This window comes from Schistocerca americana, chromosome X, assembly GCF_021461395.2.
Source record: "Schistocerca americana isolate TAMUIC-IGC-003095 chromosome X, iqSchAmer2.1, whole genome shotgun sequence".
In the NCBI taxonomy this organism is placed as follows: Eukaryota; Metazoa; Arthropoda; class Insecta; order Orthoptera; family Acrididae; genus Schistocerca; species Schistocerca americana.
The window spans coordinates 575,638,992-575,660,677 of NC_060130.1; the positions used below are offsets into that span (position 1 = coordinate 575,638,992).

A 21,686-nucleotide genomic window follows, 5' to 3' on the forward strand; every position below is an offset into this window, starting at 1 on the left:
GTTCATAATGTACGGCCTGTGGCGGAGTGGTTACATGACAATAACATCCCTGTAATGGACTGTGCTGCACAGAGTCCTGAGCTGAATCCTATAGATCACCTTTGGGATGTTTTGGAACGCCAACTTCGTGCCAGGCCTCAACGACCGACATCGATACCTCTCCTCAGCGCAGCACTCCATGAAGAATGGGCTGCCGTTCCCCAATAAACCTTCCAACACATGATTGAACGTATGTCTGCAAGAGTGGAAGGGGTCTTCAAGGCTAAAGGTTGGCCGACACCATGTTGAATTCCAGTATTACAGATGGAGGGCACAACGAACTTGTAAGTAATTTTCAGCCAGGTGTCCGGATACATTTGATCACATTGTGTATCTGTAATTTGATTACTACCTTTTACTTCTGTGTATAATGTTCTAATCCAGAATGTTGTCTTTGACATCAGATGAAACTGTGACATGATTTAATTGTTGATTTAGTTTAACTCGTTAATTATTTCTATATAAGCCAACAAAGTTGCATGGATACTGAAGTGTATTCTTTGAGAAGCCTACAGAAATCACAGTCTCTGAACAGGTGATGATACAAGGAACAAAATAGGAGGGCTTTTAGGAAAGTAAGGTCCCATTGGTCGCGAAATGGAAACAACAGTGAAAATGAAATCTTTTTTATTCACAATATTTAGCTACTCCTTCTAGCTACTTCTCTACCAGTCGCGGCTCCAACTAAGACATTTGTCGTGGCATTCTACTAACTTTCCAATACCCTCGTCATAGAAGGCCTATGCTTTCTGTTTCCACCGATTCTGTGCTCTGGTCCGCAGCTTGCTGTCTGTGCCAAAACTTCTTCATATCCAGCGGTTCATTCGAGCAGAGATGAAAATCAGAAGGTGCCAAGACCGGGCTGTATGATGGATGATCAAACACTTCCCGTCGAAAGCGCTGCAGGATCATGCTCATTGCCCCTGCAATGTGTGGCCGAGAATTGTCACGAAGAAGGAAATGCATGGCAATCACGTTGTGTGGGGTGCATGAAATCAGGACACTATTGTTCTAGACACTTTTACGTGCTCACAGTCCTCTCAGAACGGAAAATAACGGCGTGACGCTATCGGTGGATATACTAAAGACATTTTCCAAGACATCTATGCACAGCTTTAACGAATTTTCACTGTGGTTTCCATTTCGCAGTCGAACGGAATATGCTTTCCGAATAGCCCTCGTATTATTTAGAGAAGATTATTGCTATGAAATGATGAAACTCAATTACATTTATATTTTAGTTAGCATTTAGTAACTAATATTAGTATGTTGAAGTTCTAAGCTGTGAACTAACAAGAACTTGCCTTCATGTTTGGCAGTAGTAGACGAGGGAAGGTCTTCATTTTCTGTAGGCTTCACGGCAGTGTAGCGAACTTCCTGTATTAGTTTTGTCATTAATGTGCATCGGAACTACAAGATAAGAAAGGTTCATCATATAATAAAGAATGATTTCAGTTTATTTTAAATGAACTTCTGAGGGTATTCCAATTATAAGTGAAATTCCTTAGGGGAATCGCCATTTTTGTAAGTGAATGAATTCCTCCCTGGAATAGGTAGACTACAGAAAAATACTACTTTAAATTATTTTATAATTTCAATTACTGACTCTAAATTAATTCACACTAACTTCCTTTAACAACTCCTCCTGTTTACGTTCGGTAGCAGAAAAATGTAGGCTTCTGAGCGGAATTCATTTCCATTGACTTTTCCCAATGACGTGCACACAAACATACTTCGTATCTGATCTATTGTTATTCGCTACTGATAAACGAAATGATAGAACACTAATTTTGCTTTCGAAATTTTTGTTCAGTTCCAGCTATCTAGATAAGAACACAACGACACCATTTTTAGAAAGAAATTCAGAATCGTCACCCAAATGTAACACATGAAGAAAATAACTTTTATCGTATTTAATACAGATTGGCCGTGTTTTGAGACTGTGCTATAGCACTCAATTTAACGGAAATGAGAAATCGTCTTTTCGCGACGCACAATGCTATTTGTGATTGCCTTTAATGATCTGCAGTACAGAATCAAAAGAAAATTTGGAGATAATCAACAATTAAAAATGACAGTACGCATATTAAAGACATTTTTTTTGCTGAAATTCTCAGGAGACACACTTAGAGGATTCATGGAGCTCATTTTACAAACATGACATAGTAAAACAGCACAGAGGAAATACATTGCAGCTAGGTAGCATGAAATTTGTTTTCTAAGGTGTAAGGTCACTCTTGTAGTTTCGTTGTGGCATTTCCTTTGGCTCCTAAATATATGCAACAAAAGTTGCTAAACACTGTATTAAAATGGAAATAAGTTTATCATTACATACGGCCAGGTATTTAAGAAAAAATCGAGTGAGATTATTAGGACGACCGAGAGCCTACTAGCTGTAAGTTTAAAGGTGAGATCATTGCTTATTTTGATAATAAGCTGTGCGGTGGTACACTGTCTACCATCTCTATGGATTTACTGTGTAAGTCATGGTACAATCGATGGTGGAGAGCACATCAGACAAATATTAATTACGCTGTACACTATTCCATTCATGCTCACAGCGACAAAAAATAACTGTCTGTATGCCTCGGTATGTGGCCAAATCTCTCTTATCTCATTCTCATTATCGCTACGTGAGATATACGATGAAGCCAGCAGATACGTGGTATAGTCCACGATGAAAATTTGATATTTAAATTTCCCCGTTTGGCTCTCGCGAGAACAGCTTTGTCTATGACACAAAACTCCTCATCTAGGTTTTCTGAAGCTTCCTGTTATACTTGCGTATGGGCTGTATATCTGGCTTTTACTATCCTTGCAGCTCGGAATTCTTTCGCCGCTTTCTGTTAAACCAGCTTAACAAGAGCTTTCATTACTACAGCAGTTTTCTAAACCAGGTCGTACTTGTGTCTTGTACTTTCAGTTTTTTTTCAGTGTAAAGAGTGCGTATTACAAAAAACTCCTTTCTTAGTTTGTCTTGCAGTTTGACCATGGTACTGGAGTATGATCCTCAGATATAATACTAAATGTAGAATTTAATTATACGGCTGCATGTCTGCTGACTTCTGTTTGTATAGTAGACTGTGAAATTTTTCCCAGGCATCCCGCTCTGGCTCTCCTACTGAAGCTAGAATTGCTATTAGTTTTCTCCATCAATTTCCGTATATCCTCTTTTAAATCGAGAGTATTAGTTGAGCTTTGCTGATTCGCCACAATATTTCAGCATGGAATCTCTCATATTCCCATTAAATCTGATCTGGAAGGTTCTGCCGGAATGACTAATATAAATGTTGAGTAGCTTTGGCGGTGAAACTTTTACAACCACTGACTTTCTTTTTTCTTACACGTGACTTATATTTTATGGTTTCGCAGTCTCGTAAATTGCTGTTTCTAGAGAAGGGGATTGTAACGTATATCCTTGGCTATAAGCTTGGAATTTCTAAGATAAACTTCCTAAATAAGATCTACATCTACATCTACATCTATACTCCGCGAGCCACCTTGCGGTGTGTGGCGGAGGGTACTTATTGTACCACTATCTGATCCCCCCTTCCCTGTTCCATTCACGAATTGTGCGTGGGAAGAACGACTGCTTGTAAGTCTCCGTATTTGCTCTAATTTCTCGGATCTTTTCGTTGTGATCATTACGCGAGATATATGTGGGCGGTAGTAATATGTTGCCCATCTCTTCCCGGAATGTGCTCTCTCGTAATTTCGATAATAAACCTCTCCGTATTGCGTAACGCCTTTCTTGAAGTGTCCGCCACTGGAGCTTGTTCAGCATCTCCGTAACGCTCTCGCGCTGACTAAATGTCCCCATGACGAATCGCGCTGCTTTTCGCTGGATCATGTCTATCTCTTCTATTAATCCAACCTGGTAAGGGTCCCATACTGATGAGCAATACTCAAGAATCGGACGAACAAGCGTTTTGTAAGCTACTTCTTTCGTCGATGAGTCACATTTTCTTAGAATTCTTCCTATGAATCTCAACCTGGCGCCTGCTTTTCCCACTATTTGTTTTATGTGATCATTCCACTTCAGATCGCTGCGGATAGTAACTCCTAAGTATTTTACGGTCGTTACCGCTTCCAATGATTTACCACCTATGGCATAATCGTACTGGAATGGATTTCTGCCCCTATGTATGCGCATTATATTACATTTATCTACGTTTAGGGAAAGCTGCCAGCTGTCGCACCATGCATTAATCCTCTGCAGGTCCTCCTGGAGTACGTACGAGTCTTCTGATGTTGCTACTTTCTTGTAGACAACCGTGTCATCTGCAAATAGCCTCACGGAGCTACCGATGTTGTCAACTAAGTCATTTATGTATATTGTAAACAATAAAGGTCCTATCACGCTTCCCTGCGGTACTCCCGAAATTACCTCTACATCTGCAGATTTTGAACCGTTAAGAATGACATGTTGTGTTCTTTCTTCTAGGAAATCCTGAATCCAATCACAAACCTGGTCCGATATTCCGTAAGCTCGTATTTTTTTCACTAAACGTAAGTGCGGAACCGTATCAAATGCCTTCCTGAAGTCCAGGAATACGGCATCAATCTGCTCGCCAGTGTCTACGGCACTGTGAATTTCTTGGGCAAATAGGGCGAGCTGAGTTTCACATGATCTCTGTTTGCGGAATCCATGTTGGTTATGATGAAGGAGATTTGTATTATCTAAGAACGTCATAATACGAGAACACAAAACATGTTCCATTATTCTACAACAGATTGACGTAAGCGAAATAGGCCTATAATTATTCGCATCTGATTTATGACCCTTCTTGAAAATGGGAACGACCTGCGCTTTCTTCCAGTCGCTAGGTACTTTACGTTCTTCCAGCGATCTACGATAAATTGCTGATAGAAAGGGGGCAAGTTCTTTAGCATAATCACTGTAGAATCTTAAGGGTATCTCGTCTGGTCCGGATGCTTTTCCGCTACTAAGTGATAGCAGTTGTTTTTCAATTCCGATATCGTTTATTTCAATACTTTCCATTTTGGCGTCCGTGCGACGGCTGAAGTCAGGGACCGTGTTACGATTTTCCGCAGTGAAACAGTTTCGGAACACTGAATTCAGTATTTCTGCCTTTCTTCGGTCGTCCTCTGTTTCGGTGCCATCGTGGTCAACGAGTGACTGAATAGGGGATTTAGATCCGCTTACCGATTTTACATATGACCAAAACTTTTTAGGGTTCTTGTTTAGATTGTTTGCCAATGTTTTATGTTCGAATTCGTTGAATGCTTCTCTCATTGCTCTCTTTACGCTCTTTTTCGCTTCGTTCAGCTTTTCCTTATCAGCTATGATTCGACTACTCTTAAACCTATGATGAAGCTTTCTTTGTTTCCGTAGTACCTTTCGTACATGATTGTTATACCACGGTGGATCTTTCCCCTCGCTTTGGACCTTAGTCGGTACGAACTTATCTAAGGCGTACTGGACGATGTTTCTGAATTTTTTCCATTTTTGTTCCACATCCTCTTCCTCAGAAATGAACGTTTGATGGTGGTCACTCAGATATTCTGCGATTTGTGCCCTATCACTCTTGTTAAGCAAATATATTTTCCTTCCTTTCTTGGCATTTCTTATTACACTTGTAGTCATTGATGCAACCACTGACTTATGATCACTGATACCCTCTTCTACATTCACGGAGTCGAAAAGTTCCGGTCTATTTGTTGCTATGAGGTCTAAAACGTTAGCTTCACGAGTTGGTTCTCTAACTATCTGCTCGAAGTAATTCTCGGACAAGGCAGTCAGGATAATGTCACAAGAGTCTCTGTCCCTGGCTCCAGTTCTGATTGTGTGACTATCCCATTCTATACCTGGTAGATTGAAGTCTCCCCCTATTACAATAGTATGATCACGAAACTTCTTCACGACGTTCTGCAGGTTCTCTCTGAGGCGCTCAACTACTACGGTTGCTGATGCAGGTGGTCTATAGAAGCATCCGACTATCATATCTGACCCACCTTTGATACTTAACTTAACCCAGATTATTTCACATTCGCATTCGCTAATAACTTCACTGGATATTATTGAATTCTTTACTGCTATAAATACTCCTCCACCATTGGCGTTTATCCTATCCTTGCGGTATATATTCCATTCTGTGTCTAGGATTTCGTTACTGTTCACTTCCGGTTTTAACCAACTTTCCGTTCCTAATACTATATGCGCACTATTTCCTTCAATAAGAGATACTAATTCAGGAACCTTGCCCTGGATACTCCTGCAGTTTACCAATATTACGTTGACTTTTCCTGTTTTTGGTCTCTGAGGACGGACGTTCTTTATCAACGATGATAATGTCCTCTCTGGTAAGCCGTCAGGTATTTTATCGTTTCGCCCAAGGGGGGGTCCCTCTAACCTAAAAAACCCCCGTGTGCACGCCACACGTACTCTGCTACCCTAGTAGCTGCTTCCGGTGTGTAGTGCACGCCTGACCTGTCTAGGGGGGCCCTACAGTTCTCCACCCAATAACGGAGGTCGATGAATTTGCAACCATTATAGTCGCAGAGTCGTCTGAGCCTCTGGTTTAGACCCTCCACACGGCTCCAAACCAGAGGACCGCGATCGACTCTGGGCACTATGCTGCAGATATTAAGCTCAGCTTGCACTCCGCGTGCGATGTTGGTTGTCTTCACCAAATCAGCCAGCCGCCGGAAGGAACCAAGGATGGCCTCAGAACCCAAGCGGCAGGCGTCATTCGTTCCGACATGTGCTACTATCTGCAGCCGGTCACACCCAGTGCGTTCAATAGCTGCCGGAAGGGCCTCCTCCACATTACGGACGAGACCCCCCGGCAAGCACACCGAGTGCACACTGGCATTCTTCCCCGACCTACCCGCTATTTTCCTAAGGGGCTCCATAACCCGCCTAACGTTGGAGCTCCCTATAACTAATAGGCCCGCCCTCTGTGACTGTCGGGACCTTGCCGGAGAATCGGCCACTGGCCCAACAGGCGAGGCATCCTGTGGTGGCTCGGAAACGATGTCATCACCACTAGGAAGCACCCCGTACCCGTTGGAAAGGGGTAAGGCAGCTGCCACGCGGCCAGATCCCACCTTCGCCTTTCGGCCAGGCACGCGCGAGCCCACCACTGTCCGCCATTCACCCTGGAGTGATGGCTGACCGGTAAGATGCTCACTGCCGGAAGACGCAGCGACATCAGGGGTTCCATGCGATTCCAAGGCCACCGAAGTAGGCATAGGTCTCACCACAGTTGCCCCAACGCCACTACGAGCCGACGCCTGCGCCTCGAGCTCGATGAGCCTAACAGACAAAGCCTCCACCTGCCCCCGAAGAGTGGCCAATTCTCCTTGCGTCCGCTCACAACAACCACAGTCCCTACACATGACTATGTTTACCCTACAAGCGAACGGTGTACTCGCCTTATTAGCAGCAGGAAATCGAAGTGCTCTCTCACTGACGGTCTAACCGACACTGAGCTGTTCTAACCAAACAAACAAAAGCCTGTACGATACGAGGGTCGATAGCAACGGCGATACTGTACACTACACTGTTATTAAAATAAACGGTTGTGTCTAGTAGGCACTCAAACACGCAAGAAATTACAAAAATAAAATAGTAACTACCCAGATAACTGAAAATGAGTTGTACCTGTTTGAAGCTCGCAAAAATGTGTAACAAGCGAACGGTGTACTCGCCTTATTAGCAGCAGGAAATCGAAGTGCTCTCTCACTGACGGTCTAACCGACACTGAGCTGTTCTAACAAAACAAACAAAAGCCTGTACGATACGAGGGTCAGTAGCAACGGTGATACTGTACACTACACTGTTATTAAAATAAAAGGTTGTGTCTAGTAGGCACTCAAACACGCAAGAAATTACAAAAATAAAATAGTAACTACCCAGATAACTGAAAATAAGTTGTACCTGCAATAGTTTTTTGAGGTGGTTCATATGTTTCTGTTATATAATTTGATGTTAATTACACCTTTTGTGTTCGATTTACCTATCAGACGACTTTGGCCTTTGCTTTATTGTCTTTGTTTACTGTTGGGACAATCCCGAGTAAGTAACAACGAAAGTATGATGTTTGTCTCACCTATGCTTTCAACGGAAGAAAATAGAGACGAGAAATAATGTAGTTAATATACGAATTCAACACAATCCACAGATGTATAAAATCCCCGCTAGGAAATAATGAAAAGCAACTAATACATTTGTTGTGACGACCATTAAAGGTCAACTACAACAATATCGCTCTCAGAACCACACTCAAAAATGCAAGAACATGTCTGAACACTTCAGGACATAAGAAGACATGTTTAGATCAATATTTCAAAGAGCATAAAGCCGGAGGTTAGAGCTTGTTACAGTCGGTGCATTAGCTCAAGGGGAGAGAGATGTGTAAATGAATCATCTGAAGCTTTATCAAAACAACCATCTTATTCCGCTTAAACGATTTAGTGTAACTAAGGAAATCTAAATACGGACGACCGAAGGGGGATTTTTAATGCGAATCCAGTGTCTTAACCACCTCTTTCAGTAAAACTGCTTAGAGGAAGGGACTTCAAGTTTATGGCATCGCTATACACATCACATTTCAACTTCATCAAGTTTACTTATCATCTCATAGTAGCTCGCCAAATCGGTATCAGATGTATTTCGAGTTTCTAAGCTTATTATACGTTTCAGAGAATGTGTGGTTTATGCGATTATTTTGCTGTTAGATTTTAAATTTTATCCTATAGAGGGTGGTATAGTAGTGCTGAAGGAGACAAAAAATTTTTAAATATCTGTATACTTCTGAATCAAGCAGTGGGGAAGAAATGTTAGAAACCCTCAACAGGAGGACAGTAGTCTCAAAATATTCAGCTGATTACGAAACCTACTTTGCAGTTTAAATTCCTTTAAGGGTTAACTGAAGTAAAATTGATCTCCTGTCGATCATAGCATTGTTTTGAGAGTTGTGTCACATGGAATGTAGGGGGACTAGAGTCTATAATCTTATCAACAGCGAAGTCATTAGAGATATGACGCAGGTTTAGATGGAGAAGAATGGAGGAAACTCAACAGAAGTGAATTTGTGATCCTTAGTGAAACGTTGGATGGCTGAGCAAAGACTTGACCCTTCTACTCCCGAACTGGAATACAGCTGCAGCATCAAAAGAAAGATGAACAAAGGCTTTTGCAGACTGTGCAATAATGAGCGTGTACTCCGGTGTTCAAGGAAAAAGGAAATACAAGAATAGTTGTGAGGTGTATGACGGTGGTACTGACCTTCAGAGGAAGGCTGTCATATCACGCCATGAAACGAAGTTAGCTGTGTCATCTACGCAAGAGAAACAAGTTACATAGTAGCTTGCGTTGCTCATTTCATGTGAATTTTAATTGATCACGGTAGGAAGATATAACAAGTAGGATGGTAATTTGTTCCTTGTCGAACACTGTAGTTCGTTCCTACGGCATTCTTTGGCTGTGAGACGTAGCACTGTAGTGCAATGTTAGGAACGGCGTTCAAATGCCCTCTTCACTGTCCTGATCGAATGCAGAGTGTTTACCGCAAGAGAATGCCTGATCATTGCTCCCTTCACCTTTCCCCCTCCCCCTCTTACTGCCGCCCCCCCCCTCCCCATCGTCCTCATCGTAATGCTAGCATTTCTTACCCGAAAGGAACCTAACAGAGTCGATTGCTGCCTCATACAAGGAACTATTCTATCCGTCTTAAAAGTTTTAGGGACGTTACGGAAAATGTAAATCTGCCTAATGAGACGGGAATTTGAACTTATCTCCCCAAGTGATAATCCAGTGTCTTAAACATTGCGCCACCTATCTTCATAAAATATAGCCATGATTACAGAAATAATTACTTTATAGACACTGGCCCAAAGTGGTCCATAGGTCTATCAGTTAAATACAAGTGATTCATATTTTTGAAATTTGATGATTAATTTCCGCTTTTTAAAGCATCTAAAAGTTTTTTAAATAATGGTGTACCTGTAGAGCTTTCACAGTTCCAACGACAAGATTTTTAGTATGTCGACACCTGTTCTGATCTGACGTAAAATTCCTAGCATAAGCGGATAAATGCCAGACTACAACTACAAAGTGGTGAGTTTCGATACTAAGTCAGTCCTATCACCTACTACTCTGGAAATGATTTCTTGATGTTAAAAATTATTAAGAGTCCACGTTAAACTGGAAGTTCCCACATAACTATTTCAGTAACTCAGTTCATCAAAGGTGAAACGAACGGAAGGTTAGTAAGACCACAACTAGTAAAGCACTGCGGTGCTAAGACCAGCGTTCGAGATAGGATCAGACTTACTTCGCTTCGATTCACAATAATCTATATTACTAAACGGCTAACAGGTTTCATAATGCACAGACGAGGTTACCAGGGGAACACAGATTATTTGATCTTCAGGCTTACATATAATTATTGATTAACTTTAAAAATAGCATACTGATGAAGAGGTATAATCTTACGTTAAAGGTTTAACACAATAAGACAAGAATTACAATTAGAACCTGTGTATGCGTTGAGGCAGCATAGCTCACGGCCCGCAATTACCCAGCTATATGCATCCAGTATTTGAGAATGAAAGCTCTTAGGGACTTCAAACAAACATTACACATAATTTCTAACACTTTCGAAAGTTTTTCTCCCTGAAAGTCCTGGCTAAACGCTGACAGGAAAGTAGTCTGCAACTTACTACATTTTCGCTGTCCATGCAGTAAAACTTCAGCATCAAGCACGACATTTTAATTTACTACTTATTTACTGGTAACTCTATCCGTCATATATTTTTCAGACAGCGTCCATTATACCTCAGAATGTACCTGCAAATTATGTCACTGTACGACCCATAGTTGTTGTATTTGTCATGACGTCGTAAACATTGAGATGCGTAAAAAACTAGATTTTCTTAAAACGGAGCGCAAAATTCCCCGACAATACTCGTCTGGTGTTTGATAATAAGGTTGACATCCAACAAACTTTAAACATAATTCCAAACCTTTTTCTAACTTTTTTTCGTTTAGCTTCGTAACTTCAAATATTTCACACATTAATTCATTTGTAAAGTAATCAGACGTCTGAAGCTGTTTCATACACGGGAGTTCGATTCTTCACAGAATCAGTGTAGGGGTTTGCTGGTAATTAACATAAAAAAGGAATTAATAACCGAGCTAGGAGAAATGGTTGCACTAGTACTGCTAACGGAAAAACGTATTTCAGGATTCGACGACTCAAGGCACTAACTGTCGTTGTTTGATGGAACTGCAGGGTGAGTTCTTTCTTTCTAATCAGGCTTGATTATTATTAACGCAACGACATCGACGTAGGAAATCAAAAAGCATGCAGTAATTGAACTAAAATCACGAGTATGGTAGATAATACCGTCTAGGACTCCCGCTAGCTAAACGCATTGCCGCAGATCGACAAGGCATCAACTAAACAACAGGTCGGATGACCTTTGAACAGCAGTTGGGCGTTCCAGACGCATCATTTGATGGTCTTCGTTTCAAAACAGTCTTCTCAGCTCCCTCGTATTCGTTAATCGAGAACTTCATTGCTTGAACAGACTGTCTGCTATATCACAAAAAATGTCGATTCAGTTCATTTTGAGAGGAAATGGTTTGCAGATCTTTATGCAGAACTTACAAGGAAAAAAGTGGACAAAAAAATAAATTTTCTATATCACATCACCATAAAAACTGAACGAACAGGTGAAGCATGCATCAAAAAATTTATCACTACTTTATCCGTGAAAAAGTGATGTAGATGGTGGCTGTGCCTCAGTTTACCTGTGGGAATACCGGTGGCCCGGAGTTGCTGAGGTGTGACAGCGCGTCGCGTCCGCTAGCAACTCCCAACTTCCGCAGCTGGTATTGGCAGCTGTTGTCCCTTCCCGGCTTCAGCAGATCTCCGATAACGCTCTCCTGTTATCTCCGAACGTGCCAAGAGCTGTAAAGGATGAAACGGTGACAATGCAAAATTTTTGAATCTCACTTTTTTCTCCCATCTGTAACTTTTAGCATCGAAGGTAATCAAGAAAGCTAGGAAAGGACTTGAGTTCGATAGAAATAATACAGTCACTATAAACTTACATAAAGGACGGAATCAGGACACTTAATTCAGATCTGATAAAAGCAAAACAATTACGGTTATAGCTGACAGGATAAATACACTCCAATTATAGCAGTAAAGAACAGTAAATACCACCCCGTTTGATGGTACTACTCTAAGGGTGATGCGAGACTACTACTTTCACGCTACAAAAGAGAATGAGGTTAACTGATAGAGAAAAGTCGATCATCTTTAAGAATGACCGTGCGTGAAAACCCAAAACTTCCATTCATTCATTCGTGAATCCATCTGACATTAAAACAGAAGGCAGCAGACGGAAAGCAAAGACTGTAAATTCCGCATTTAAAATTTATTCAGGCAGACAACACCGTACCAATATCTGATCGTTGCACAGCATCACAAATGACAGATACCGTTATTAGTAGCCTAGTAATTTAAAAGCAGTTGTGACTACCTATAGTACACAAGACAGATCTTAGAATGAATAGGCTGCGAAATTAGCTCCTTTCCTGGCTCATGTTCATCTAGAATATGTTGCACAACATATGGCCCCGTATGACGTGAAAACAGCGCAGGTCATTCATGTTTACAAAAAAGGTAATTGATTTACAGAACTACAGACCAATGCCACTGACGTTTGTCTGTGGCAGGATCCTATAGCATGTTCTAAGCTCAAACATTATTACTTTTACTGAGGAAGACAATCTATCAAGGAATCGACACTGATTCAGGAAAGAAACGCTTGTGTAAAACATTTATACTCGACGTGTTGTTAACGACAGGTCGATTCTGATTACCTAGGTTTCCGAAAGTTCTGCGCTTTACCATACGGTCATACGGGGTATCTTCTGAAATTTGTAACTGGGTCGAGAAACATTTGACTGAAAGAATCCTGTACTTTACACAGAAAGGCGAATGTTACACATAACCGAAAGTAACATGTCCCAAAAAGAACAATAGCAGCTATAATGTTTTATATACATAACTGAAACGCAGAAGAAAAAATTTTCAATAGCCCAGACCACTAATTATAATTTTCCGTTTGATGACTGGTTTCGGCAAATCTAGGTTGCCATCATCGGATCTGTAAAACCTATAGATGGAAAATACAAGAATAATTTACAAGTTGAAATAATTTACACATTTACACAACATGGATATATCAGTATACCTTATGCAAATATACCTCAATAAATCTCCATCATATGTGCAATATAAATATATATATTCATAGTGTCAAATCGTATCAGGTCGCTCCAAGAACATGAAGAAAGTGATACATCGACATGTCAATGGAAATGAATGGAAATGAGCGTTTGGTATCATTGGCCGGGAGGCCCCTTGCGAGGCAGGTCCCTATAGATGGAAAATACAAGAATAATTTACAAGTTGAAATAATTTACACATTTACACAACATGGATATATCAGTATACCTTATGCAAATATACCTCAATAAATCTCCATCATATGTGCAATATAAATATATATATTCATAGTGTCAAATCGTATCAGGTCGCTCCAAGAACATGAAGAAAGTGATACATCGACATGTCAATGGAAATGAATGGAAATGAGCGTTTGGTATCATTGGCCGGGAGGCCCCTTGCGAGGCAGGTCCGGCCGCTTTGGTGCAGGCCTTATTACATTCGACGCCACAATGGGTGACCTGCGCGCCGGATGGGGACGAAATTATGATGAAGACAGCACAACACCCAGTCCTCGAGCGTAGAAAATGCCTAACCCAGCCGGGAATCGAAGCCGTGCCCGTAGGACGGCAATCCGTCACGCTGACCACTCAGCTATAGGGGGGTTGGTGGGGGAGGGAGGGGGGCGGGGACGACGACGACTTGTCAATAATACAATAAGATTTACATAAAATATCACGCACGTTGCACCAACTGCACAGGCTCATATTCTCGCAACGTGTGAAAGACGACTGAGAATCACAAGTCAAAAGCAACGATGTTCCCAACTACTAGCAGGTGGCACTGCAGTAATAAATAATTCACCCTCTCCACAAAAAAGGTGCAAAAACCGATCTATATAATTTCAGGGGAATTTCACTGCTCCCTGTAATATACAAAATTCTTTTAAAGGCCCTACTAAACAGACTAGAAGAACAAGCGGACTTACCGAAATACAGTCATAACACAGAAAGCATCAGGAAGAAGTCACATCCAAGAAGAACACAAAATAATGCAATATATACAATTCTGTATGTAATTACACAGGCCAGGTAATCCAGACCAGATAATGGAATGCGTAACAAAATTCCTTTTATAAAAAAACTAGTTTTTAAAGTTTACAACTATGATAACACTTTAAAAGAAAGTATTGTATATCAACTGTACCAACCTACTGCACATTATTGTCAAAAGAGTTATGAAGCAAGTACAATGTGAAAAATATATCGCCGTTGAATGAGGTTGCAGTAGTTCACTCGACGTTAACGTGATAAGAACGAAGAAACAATGAACAAGGTGAACATTAATAAAACCGACAAACTGCAGGAACGGATTCCTGGCTGGAAACGGAGGAAAAATGGTCCTATGGATATGTGTTCGGAAATACATGATGCCACGATAGATGGAGCTGACGAACGACAGTTCTTCTGACTATGTGCCGTGTGTTCCGTATGTGCTGTAGGCCGTGTGGTTGACGCAGCGTACTGTAAGCAGCAGAATGATCTGATATTTCCGCCGGGAACAAGTGGAGATGGTGTTTGTGTACGGCCAACCAGATGAGAACGGTCGAGAGGCAGCACAGCTATGCCAAAACAAGTGCCCCTTCAGACACCAAGCATATCAAACAATATTTCAAACCCTTTTTGGGAGTTTGTGTGACCATGGGTCCTTTCAGATGACGAATGTGCAGGGAGGCGCTGGACTGTGCTACACCAGATTTGGAGGAGCGGGTTCTACAGGACACTTAGACGAAACCTACCTAATACATGCTCCAGGCAAGTGTCCCGCGGACATTGTCGTAAGCTGAAGTACGACTTTGTGTATCCTGACTGACAACCTCTACTATCCCCCTCAACTGCAACCCCATGGAGGCTACTTTGAACATCTGTTGTGACGTGGATGCAATGCAACTCTGTACTGTGTCCCGGGACGATTTGTTGTCATTGCACGCACAGCGTCCATTTCCGAAAACATATTTGTTGGTTGGTTGTTTTGGGGAAGGAGACCAGACAGCGAGGTCATCGGTCTCATCGGATTAGGGAAGGTCGGGGAATGAAGTCGGCCGTGCCCTTTGAAAGGAACCATCCCGGCATTTGCCTGGAGCGATTTAGGGAAATCACGGAAAACCTAAATCAGGATGGCCGGACGCGGGATTGAACCGTCGTCCTCCCGAATGCGAGTCCAGTGTCTAACCACTGCGCCACCCCGCTCGTTGCAAACATATTTGTATCACCTTTTCCCATCCGTTTTCAGTCAGGAATCCGTCCCTGCGGTTTTTCGGTTTTATTAATGTTCACTCCGTATATATGTACATGACATACTGTACTTATATCAGTATTTTCAAATTACTTATACACATTTACTCAGTATTTTGCCGGCCGTCGTGGCCGAGCGGTTCTAGGCGCTACAGTCTGGAGCCGCGCGACCGCTACGGTCGCAGGTTCGAATCCTGCCTCGGGCATGGATGTGTGTGACGTCCTTAGGTTAGTTAGGTTTAAGCTCAGAGCCATTTTTGAACTCAGTATTTCCTGGCCATATACTAGGTGTTGGTTGGTTCAAATGGCTCTGAGCACTATGGGACTTAACTGCTGAGGTCATCAGTCCCCAAGAACTTAGAACTACTTAAACCAAACTAACCTAAAGAATCACACACATCCATGCCCGAGGCAGGATTCGAACCTGCGTCCGTAGCGTTCGCGTATTTCCAGACTGTAGCGCCTAGAACCGCTCGGCCACACCGGCCGGCTACTAGGTGTTCATGACACCAAAATTAGACTTCGAGCTCCATGTTACGTTAACACCGGCACCTTCCGTTGTACTATGCTATGCGCTCATTTACAATATTAAGTGTTCCCTTTCTCTGATATTATGTCAATTGAACACTGTAATCCTCATCAGTATACTTCACATTACTGACATCCTTCTCTGTGCTAATAGCTCCATATATATTCTACACCTAGACCTTCAGCGACCATTCCCGTTTACGGTTGTTTTGTTGAGTCTGTACATAATTTAAACACGGTTACCATAATACTGTACTTACATAATTATTTTGCAAACAATTTACATACACTTATTCATTACAAAATTTTGGTCTTATACTACTAATTTGTTACACCAAACGTAGACCTCGACCACCATGTTATGGTAGCACCTAGACCTAGTGTTGTACTGTCGTTGGTCTACAATAATGTACACTCCTGGAAATTGAAATAAGAACACCGTGAATTCATTGTCCCAGGAAGGGGAAACTTTATTGACACATTCCTGGGGTCAGATACATCACATGATCACACTGACAGAACCACAGGCACATAGACACAGGCAACAGAGCATGCACAATGTCGGCACTAGTACAGTGTATATCCACCTTTCGCAGCAATGCAGGCTGCTATTCTCCCATGGAGACGATCGTAGAGATGCTGGATGTAGTCCTGTGGAACGGCTTGCCATGCCATTTCCACCTGGCCCCTCAGTTGAACCAGCGTTCGTGCTGGACGTGCAGACCGCGTGAGACGACGCTTCATCCAGTCCCAAACATGCTCAATGGGGGACAGATCCGGAGATCTTGCTGGCCAGGGTAGTTGACTTACACCTTATAGAGCACGTTGGGTGGCACGGGATACATGCGGACGTGCATTGTCCTGTTGGAACAGCAAGTTCCCTTGCCGGTCTAGGAATGGTAGAACGATGGGTTCGATGACGGTTTGGATGTACCGTGCACTATTCAGTGTCCCCTCGACGATCACCAGTGGTGTACGGCCAGTGTAGGAGATCGCTCCCCACACCATGATGCCGGGTGTTGGCCCTGTGTGCCTCGGTCGTATGCAGTCCTGGCGGTGCGGTCCCCTACGGCACTGCGTAGGATCCTAAGGTCTTGGCGTGCATCCGTGCGTCGCTGCGGTCCGGTCCCAGGTCGACGGGCACGTGCACCTTCCGCCGACCACTGGCGACAACATCGATGTACTGTGGAGACCTCACGCCCCACGTGTTGAGCAATTCGGCGGTACGTCCACCCGGCCTCCCGCATGCCCACTATACGCCCTCGCTCAAAGTCCGTCAACTGCACATACGGTTCACGTCCACGCTGTCGCGGCATGCTACCAGTGTTAAAGACTGCGATGGAGCTCCGTATGCCACGGCAAACTGGCTGACACTGACGGCGGCGGTGCACAAATGCTGCGCAGCTAGCGCCATTCGACGGCCAACACCGCGGTTCCTGGTGTGTCCGCTGTGCCGTGCGTGTGATCATTGCTTGTACAGCCCTCTCGCAGTGTCCAGAGCAAGTATGGTGGGTCTGACACACCGGTGTCAATGTGTTCTTTTTTCCATTTCCAGGAGTGTATAATATCTGATAATTTAAGAATGCAGAATTTTAGTTGATCCCTTTTGTTATCTACATACATCGTGGCATGTAATTCGTTCATTGTTTCTGTATTCTTATCACCTATACATCGAGTGATCTTATGTAAGCTTATTCAGTGGCGATATATTTTCCACACTGTACTTGCCTCATAACTGTTTTGACTATATAAGTAGTAGGTTAGTGCAGTTAATATAAAATACCTTCTTTTACAGTGTTATCGGAGCTGTAAAATAAAAAAAAATTAAAAAAGATTTATAAAAGGAATTTAGTTCCTCCAATATCTGGTCTGGATTATGTATAATTCATTTTTTGTGTACTCCCTGGATGTCAACCTATTCCTGATGCTTTCTATGTTACGACTGTATTTCGGTTTGTTTACCACTGCAGTGCCACCTGGTGTTAGTTCGTAACTCCTTCACTTTTGACTTGTCATTCCCTGTCGTCTCTCATCTGTTGTGTGATTATGAGCTTGTGCAGTTGGTGCAGCATGCATGGTATTTTATGTAAATAATGTTGCATTACTGACATGCCAATGTATCACTTTCTTCATGTCCCTGAAATGACGTGATATGACTTGACACTATATATTGCACATATGATGGGGATTTGTTGAGGTGTATTTGCATAAGGTATGTTGTATATGTCCAAGTTGTGTAAATGTGTACCCCACTCTACTATATCTGACTCGATTATGCTTGTATTTTCGATCTGTATGCTTTACAGATCCGATGATGGCAACTCAGATTTGTCGAAACCGCTCATCAAAAATAAAATTATAATTAGCGATAGCGGCTCTCGCATTCTTACTTTCGTATTTCATAATACTCTAGAATACCCCCATACTTGAGTGCTGTCAATCATATGTAATACAAAGAAATGATTTTTCGAACAGGATGAGTGCCACTGCAAGATTGTTCGCTGATATGTTGTAATGTACAGGAAAGTATCTTCATTGGATGCCCGTAAGAGATAGCAGAAAGATTTGAAAAGAAATACACTTGGTGTTATCAATGGCAGTTCTCTTTTAATGCGGACAGATATAACATAATTTATCTAGCAAAGATGAAGTGCCTGGAAGTACCCGACTACAACATTAGTGGATAATATCTTGAGCATGTTACATTGTATGCGTACATACTGAGGCGACAAAAGTCATGAAATACCTACTAATATAAGTTCTTCTTTTGCCCGACATAGTGAAGCAACTCGAGGTAGCATGGGCTCAACAAGTCGTTTGAAGTTCCTTGCAGAAATACTGAGCAGTAGCTATACCCGTCCATAACTGCGAAAACGTTGGCGGTGCAGTATTTCGTGCATGGCCTGACCTCTCGATTATGTCCCATGTCTGGCGATCTGGGTGGCCAAATCATTCGCTCGAATTCTCCACAATATTCTTCATACCAGTCGCGAACAATTATGGCCCGGTGACAAGCCGCAATGTCAGCCATAAAAACTCCGTATATGTTTGGGACATGAAATCCATGAATGCATCAATGTTTGCACTGTAAACTCCACGCAAACGGCGCTGCACTCGGCCGTTAAGTGAAGACCGTAGGCCACTGCGTTGTCCTTGGTGACAAATGATGCCTGAAATTTGGTATCCTCGGATAACTCTTGTCACTGTGGATCTCGGAATACTGAATACACTAACGATTTTCAAAATGGAATGTCCCATGCGTCTAGCTCCAACTACCATTCTGCGTTCAGTCTGTTAATTCCCGTCATGCGGCCATAATCACGTCGAACACCTTTTCGCATGTACCACATTGAGTACAAATGAAAGCTCCGCCAATGCACTGCCCTTTTATTTATTGTGTACGCCATACTACCGCCATTTGTACATGTGCATATCGCTATCCCTTGACGTTTGTCACGACAGTGTATAGAGGTAATACTAGGAAGTGGTATGAACTGGGACGATCACGTAAAATCAGTATTAGTGAAGTCGAATGGAAGACTTAGATTTGTGTGAAGGATTCTGGAAAAGTTCACTGCGTCTATGAACGAAATTGCACACAACATGCTAGACCGACCAATTTCCGGAGTCCATGCCAAATGGGTATGACGAAAGGAATCGAACGAATTGAGAGGTGCGCTGCTAGAATCTTAAAATTTTTGTGTAATTCATGCAACATTGTAGTAGAAATACTTAGAGAACTTAAATGGGAATCTGTGAAACAAAGACAGCGTTCTCGAGAAACTCTGCTGGGGACATTTGGAGAACCTGTATTCGAAGATTGTAACCATCATGCTGCTACAACTGTAAATTATAATAATTATAATTATTATAAAATTTGAGTTAAATACCTTCTAGTATTCATTAATAGTTCCACTGTGTTACAGTCGGCGCCAAATGTCCATGATAATGCCGTACGCAACCACGCGCTTGGTGTCCGATACTGTACACCTTATTATATAGTACAGGACTTATACAGAATTACAACGCATGTATAGATACCTAACTTATCTGTAGAGTACCCAAAGAGGCTTTGTGTCAACATCTGTGACGGAATACACAGCTTTGTTTTTAATTCGTATTTTAACAAATAGTTTGACTGAAAAAAGTACTACGACTAGGGTATGTAACCTACTTATAAAGCCGTGTGTGGAGCTACAAATACCCTCACGGTTTGAGGCGCCATGACACGGATTGCGCGGCCCTCCCGTCGGATGTTCGAGTCCTCCCTCGGTCATGAGTGTGTTTGTTGTTCTTAGCATAAGTTAGTTTAAGTAGTATGTTAGTCTAGGGACCAATGGCCTCAGCAGAAAGAAGGATCCTTTATTGTATGATTATATGGTAGCGGAACAAACACTGGTAGCACTTACTTCTGTAAAATATCTGGGAGTACGCGTGCAGAACGATTTGAAGTGGAATGATTGGTAAGGCAGGCACCAGGTTGAGATTCATTGGGAGAGTCCTTAGAAAAACAAAGGAGGTGGCTTACAAAACACTCGTTCGACCTATACTTGAGTATTGCTCATCAGTGTGGGATCCATACCAGGTCGGGTTGACGGAGCAGATAGGGAAGATCCAAAGAAGAGCGGCGCGTTTCGTCACAGGGTTATATGGTAAGCGTGGCAGCGTTACGGAGATGTTTAGCAAACTCAAGTGGCAGACTCTGCAAGAGAGGCGCTCTGCATCGCGGTGTAGCTTGCTGTCCAGGTTTCGAGAGGGTGCGTTTCTGGATGAGGTATCGAATATATTGCTTCCCCTTACTTATACCTCCTGAGGAGATCACGAATGTAAAATTAGAGAGATTCGAGCGCGCACGGAGGCTTTCCGGCAGTCGTTCTTCCCGTGAATCATACGCGACTGGAGCAGGAAAGGGAAGTAATGACAGTGGCACGTAAAGCGCCCTCCGCCACACACCGTTGGGTGGCTTGCAGAGTATAAATGTAGATGTAGATGTTGCAGTTTGATCCCTTAGGAATTCACACACATTTTGAGCTACAAATTTTTGTGAACTTCTTTAGCTAATGGATACTGGGTCAATGTTAGTCCAAAGTGGACAAACTCCATTTGCCATTGTGTTTTATTAAACGTAGCGTTGTAATGAAAATAATGGTTTTACTGTAGAATAGACATTTGGATCATTGCATACAAAGCTTATAGTGGCCTCTATTGATTACAAGTCAGCTAACATAGTTTACTATTTTATTATTTACTTACATGAATTGTCCAACTAAGGACCACGTTACAAATTTTGTTTCATGTTCACTTTTCTGTCTCTCTTCTCTCGGGCTGCTCTTCTGCCTGCTGCCACTTTTGCCAGATATTCAGCTGTTAGTTTTCTGTTGGTCTTCGGTTTTGGAGCCTCCTGAAAAACCTCGAATTCAGTTATTGCCTTTCTGTACTTGTCCCTATTCATTGCGTCCATTTCTGTAAGTCCAAGTTCACTGAGGTCTTTCTTTATTCCTTGCAACGAAGAGTTGGATGTTTTCCTCTCGTGAATTATATTGAAGATTTTCTTCGTTAATCTGCCGTCATCCATTCTCAGCAGATGAGCAAAGAACATCAGCCTTCTCTTTCT

General features: G+C 42.3%; 1 protein-coding gene across 1 annotated transcript in view; it reads right to left on the reverse strand.

The window, feature by feature from the left end:
- LOC124555720 (cytochrome P450 4C1-like) overlaps positions 1–21,686 on the reverse strand; it is a 258,545-nt gene that overhangs the window by 146,247 nt on the left and 90,612 nt on the right. Inside the window, exon 2 of the mRNA XM_047129727.1 lies at positions 11,822–11,981. The gene's annotated coding sequence lies outside the window, so the exon portion shown is untranslated. The remainder of the gene's footprint in view (positions 1–11,821; positions 11,982–21,686) is intronic.